This window comes from Haemaphysalis longicornis, unplaced genomic scaffold (assembly GCF_048455015.1).
Source record: "Haemaphysalis longicornis isolate Haplotype H1 unplaced genomic scaffold, Haemaphysalis longicornis Haplotype H1 scaffold_4, whole genome shotgun sequence".
Lineage (NCBI taxonomy): Eukaryota > Metazoa > Arthropoda > Arachnida > Ixodida > Ixodidae > Haemaphysalis > Haemaphysalis longicornis.
In genome coordinates, this window is record NW_027526361.1 from 178,267,126 (window position 1) to 178,273,048 (window position 5,923).

Below are 5,923 nucleotides of genomic sequence, written 5' to 3' on the forward strand. Positions count from 1 at the left end.
AATATGAAGCCATAGACACTTTCTACAACAAGCAATGCAATTGTCAAAAAAATAATTGACTTCAGTTTGATTGGCAGGCCAGGTATTCGGCAGAATCTAGAGGTGCTAGCAAGACTCGTAGAAGCAACCATAGGTTGCTTACGTTCAAATATAATGCGGAATCTTAGAAGGTAAAGAATAAATCTCTTGAAAAGAAAGTCACTCATAGCCAGGACTCAGGATTTTAAAATAACTCTTCGAAACAAACTCGCTCTTCTAATCGACAGTAACGAGGATAGAGTAGCCAGAATAAATGACAGCATAACAACGGAAGTCACAGCATCAGCAGCATCTGTGGAAGAAAGAAGATGTAGGAAACAAACTGAGCTACAAACGCCGAAAACTAAGGAACTAATTACGAAACGGAAGAGCATCAAAGTTTCGAGTACGGCGAATGAAATTGCATTAGCAAAACTATCGAAATTGATTAACGCAACCAGAACGCAGGACATTCTTGCGTACAACATGGACGTGATCTTCGAAACGGCGACAATAGGAGGAAGCCTAAAAGCAACTAAGAGCACGCTAGCTATCGGCAACCCACTGATCTAGCGCATTTAAAGACGAGAAGGGTAGCATTACGCACAACACGGACGCTTCTACACCAGGCTATACGCCAGCGACGTTCGACCAAGGGAAACTATTGTGCGGTCAAGCATGCTCTTAAAATTCTTCTGCAAGCTTCTTCTGATGCTCTCAAGAGCATCAGAAGAACAAAAGCTTTCTGACGAAAGCATAGCCATGGATCTTTTTAAAAAGGGAGGAGATATTGTAAAGAAAAAAAAACTTGATGCACTATTTTTAGGATGCTTAACGACTCTAAGAGTGTCCATAGCCTGTAAACACGCTAAGAGATTTTTGATTCAGAAGAAGGGAAATTCCAAATACCGTAAGAATCACAGTTCCATCGGCCTACACGCAGTTCTATACACGCTGTTTACCAAAGTTGTAGTTAGCCGCACATGGGACAGCCTAGATTCCCAATAACCAAGAGAGGAGGCTGGATTTAGATATGGGTACTCAACAATGGATCACATTCATGCCGTCAATCAAGTAAACGAAAAATGTGTAGAGAGCACTAAATATTTTTACCTGACACGTTAGAAAACAGCGGGGCAAAACGTGGACCAAAGAGAAGGCAGATAGTCACGGCCACTGACGAACAACTGGAGTAATCTTATTACAGTTCGCAATAAATAGACGAATAATTCAACGTAATCATACGCCGGTGCGAGAATGAACTACCCAGATAGAAGAGGAGAACTTAAAAAGCGGCGTCGCCTATAGGGACTGGGCGGCCGTTGTATGGCACCACCGTCGCTTCAGCCAACAGCGCCGGCCATAGCGAACCGCTCGAGGCAGTCAGCGCAGCTTAGTTGTGCATGGCTTTCAGACGTACTGCTCCTGTGCGGTTTTCGAACCGTAGATAAGCACGAGGGCTTTTAGGGGCGAAGCTCCTAAAGCCATGGGTCTGTCCATCCATTGTGTCTTGTGGTACGTGACCGCCGCATGCTTTCGGAGATGTCGCAAAGTGGGCCGCGTTGCACGCGCTAGAACCGGCTGCAACCGGCAGCGGAAACTCGGCACCGGGAGCGCGAGCTTGTCTGTGTTCGCCAACGGAGGCGCGAGCGCACGTGCACTTCGAGGGGAAGATCACGCAAGAGATCACGCCACGAACGCAGGCAGTCGTTCTCGGAGATCGAATGAGACGCAAGGACCTTTGCTCGTTTGCTCTCGTCTTGTTCGGGCACAAGTTCGCCCTAAATAAAAGTTCTTTCTTTACCGTTGTGTCCCATCCTACGTGACAAATTGTGGTGGAGGTGCGGGGTAGTCCTCGATGGTGTGGGGTCTTTCACCAGGTCTGGGCCTGGGAGCATTGACTCCGAAAATAAAAGTTGATTTTTACAATGTACGCACACAGTCTTACGTCTTTCTTAATGATGAAATGGGCGAACTTTCACGGGAGAGTTCCGGTTACCGATGATCTGCCCCCCCCCAGGTAGCACGGAAAGTCCGTTTCTTGACCGGCCAACCTATGGCCAACCTATTTGGTTCCGGAATGCTCGGCAAGAGGCAACAAATTGGCTGCCGTTGATAATAAAATGGACGGTACGAGTCCGGCTGCCGTCACCTCGGAACGTTTTCGGCAGCCAATGCTCATATGTTGGTCGCCTTTCACTGGTTTACCGTAACCACGGTTTCTCCCCGGCGCGAGTTGCTTATAAATTCTCTGGTAAGTCACCCGCCGCCGAGGAACGGCGCTTGCTCCCGCAACAATGATCACAAGACGTGCGGCAAGCTTGCGGCTGTCGAGTACTCTTTTTTTCTTTGAAAGCCGGTCATCAAAAGATGAGCAGCAAGTACCCGTCTTCCGAGCGGCCAACCTCTTTTCGCCTGCCGGAGTATAAAAGATGAACGGCTATGACGCCGTAGTTGAGTACTCGTTTTTCCTATGGCAGTTAATGTTCAAAAGTCGACAAGAAAACGTCTGGCTCCCGATCGCATTAATCCATTCGGAACCAAATATATTATTCACGCTCCTGCTCTTCGAAAGGTGAACGGCTGATGTCTGTCACAGGTCTAGCACCGCCCCTGCCCAATCACCGGAATTCCGAAGGTCATGCGTGGGCTAGCGCTTAGCCACGGAACACAGTGTGCTGTGTATACATGTACGCTCATGGAAGAATGAATGAAAACACGAAAATATTAAACGGAACGCTCTAGAGGAAAGAATATGGGTAGTGAATGCAAAATAATGGCTCGCTATTGGTATATTTGGAAAGACACAGTTTCAATCTTTGTTACTGTTATATAGCGGCGCGATTATTTCACTTGCATGGAAAGAAATCGTGCTATGGGTGTGTTCCGGTTCATATTTTCGTGATCGCGAAATAAATGTCACTTTTTTGGACTAAAGAAGAAGTGCGCGTAAAACAACTCGTGCTTTGCGAGCCTGCATAGACACTGACCGCATTGGTACAGACGCTGACCTCATTGGTATTGCAATTTTTGATACAAGTTAAAAACGGAAGGTTTGTGACGAACCGCGACGCCGAGGGGGTTACGGATCAATGCTCCGGGAGCACAACGCATATTACCTAGAGTAAAAAAGACCGCCCTTTTGGCGTTCTCTTGGCATTCTTTTTTCCTTGGGACGTCAAAATTGGTTGATTGATTGTGGGGGTTTAACGCGCCGACGCAACGCAGGCGATGAGGCGTGCCGTAGTGGAGGGCTCCGGATTAATTTTGACCACCTGGGGATCTTTAACGTGCGCCGAAATCTCGTACACACGGGCGTTTTTGCTTTTCGCCTCCATCAGAAAAGCGGCCGCCGCGGCCGGGAATCGAACCCGCGACCTCGTGCTCAGCAGCGCAACGCCTTAGCCACTGAGCCATCGCGGCGGGTTGGGACGTCAAAATCACTGTACGCAGAACGTTTGTCAGCAAGTTTCCTTGCTCGTACAAGCGACCTAATACTACTATGCGGAAATATGTATTCTATAGAATCTGTATTTTGGAGCAGTCATCGCGATAGCAGTAATTACATGCAACTGGCCCATGTCGTGCCATCAAGCAACCCTTTTCATTCGCCGTCTGTGTTGATGGAAAGAAGCAAAAATCGTATGTGCTATTGAACGAGCTTCAGGCTTTAGCACCTAAGTAGCAGTCAAGAAATGCACTAACATGGGCCCGAACAGCGGCGAAAGCTCGTGGCTTCCTGGACTGAGAAAAGGCCAGCAGCTATGTGCAAACAAATGTGCCGCTCGGCGGACGCTAAACCGGCTAGAGATGACAGCAGATCTATGTACCGATAAGAACTCCCACTAAAAAAATTGCCGAAATTCAGGTTAGAGGTAACTTTTCTTTTTTCACGTGTCAAGGAAACGAGGATTTCACCCACCGAAGCCATAATGGCAGTCTAAATATGAAGGCAACGATTCATTAATTAGACCACGTGGGCATCCTAAATTTTAGTTCCCTCATTGTTTCTGTGGAAGGCGAAGTGGTCCCAATCTTGTCTTTACAACCCCTCAGACGTGACCAGTAAGAACGGTGCATAATTTGAGCTTATTTTGTTACAGCCCGGAAAAAAAAATAAACTGGTACGTAAATTTCTGATTGGTTGATTTATTATTGATTCTGTGGCTTAACGCGCCGACGCTATAGATACGCAAGCGACGAGGCGCGCTGTAGTGGAGGGCTCCGGATTAATTTCGGTCACCTGGATCTTCAACGTGCGCTGAAATCTCGAACACACGGGCGTTTTCGTTTTTGGCCTCCTTCAGAAGTATAGTTGTATGACGGCGTCAGCAATGCATGCACGTTTCAGAAGAGCTAGCTCTTTATATTCGATTTCTAATATTTATGATTGACAGTATATAACTTCGTTTATACAAAACAAGCTTTAACCAAAGGTAATTGTTTAGAGGAACTCGTTCGTTTGGGGTCTATTACCTAATATGCGCAATTACGGGGTGAGTAAGCTGTCACGCACACACAAAAAGCCACAGCTAGCCGCCGCTGCAGCTACAACTGCCAACCGACCACTACAGAAATGACCCCGTCTGGGCTTCCCGAATGCTGCATGGACCAGTTCCAGTTACTTCAGCATGACCTACGGAAACGTGAGGAAGCCTCAACATCGCCTTCGCCAACGACTACCTGCATGCATAAGACGAGACGAGTATCACCTCTCTGTCACTCTTGTAGTGTTCGTTAGGACATTGAACCTGCCCTGTGTGCTGAAACTCAGCGTTAGCATAGGCTCACAGCATACGACTGCGTCTGCGACAAGGGCTGCGAAGGCCTTACCTTTCTCCGTGACCGCGCTTTGAGGAAATTCTGTGAACGTTTGCACTGTGTGCGCGTTTGTGCGTCTTTGAGATTTGCGGTTCTAGAGTACTGATAGTGTATGTGCTTTTTTTTGTGCTGGTGTATGCATTCCTTGTCGTCATTTTCATTCATCAAGCCATCTTGTTTCCAGGCTGACTTCTCCGTATCATAAAGGTATTCCTCCCTCCCAGTTTTCCTCGCAGAAATTACGAAGAAAACACCCGACAAAAAAAGAAATGCTAGTGAATAGTCCTGTGCGAGTACAGTAAAGACTCACATAAACGCTGTACCTTTTACGAGAAGTTATAGATTTACCAACCAAGTGGTTGAAAAAGCGTAAGGCGAGAGACACCTGCGACAAAGATTTCCCTCGGTAATGATTACGCACCCTGAAGTCTCAGATCACACCTTCAAATGATTGATGCAACATCACGGTCTGCAAACGCGCGAACCGAATGATTCAGGACTCCCGACTCCCGTGCAAGCCTGCGCTGAAGCAGGCCGAACGCCAAATTTTGTCCGAGCTGAAAAGCATTGTAAGGCACACGTGAATTTTCATTTGTCTGGTTATGACCGAGACAAGTCCACGAGACCGCGTACGGCGCAGGGAATCAGAGCCAGAGATAGCGGCAGGTGAAATGGAACATGCCGCCACACTGATTCAAAGACTTTTACTCGCCATCATCATCCGCGTTCGAGGTTTTTTCAGGGCGCTGCCATGCGCCAAAAATACAGCCTGATTGGCTTAGATCTTCTGGCCAAAACTGGCAGCCAATCGGAAAAGACCGGGAGCAAGAAGGCAGCGATCGGGAAAGTTTGCATCAGGAGCCTATTAAAACTGAAATACTTGTGAACACAAAAAGCAATAATAATTTAGAATGAATGATTCCTTAAAGATTGACAAATTTTGCAATGTTGTGTGATCACTTTGCATGAAAATACAAATAGTGAACTCTGCTCTTGTGTTCGGCGCTGCAGTCGCTTCCGATCAGGATTCTATCTAAACTGGAATACTTGTGAGCACCGAAAGCAATGACAATTTTCAATAAAT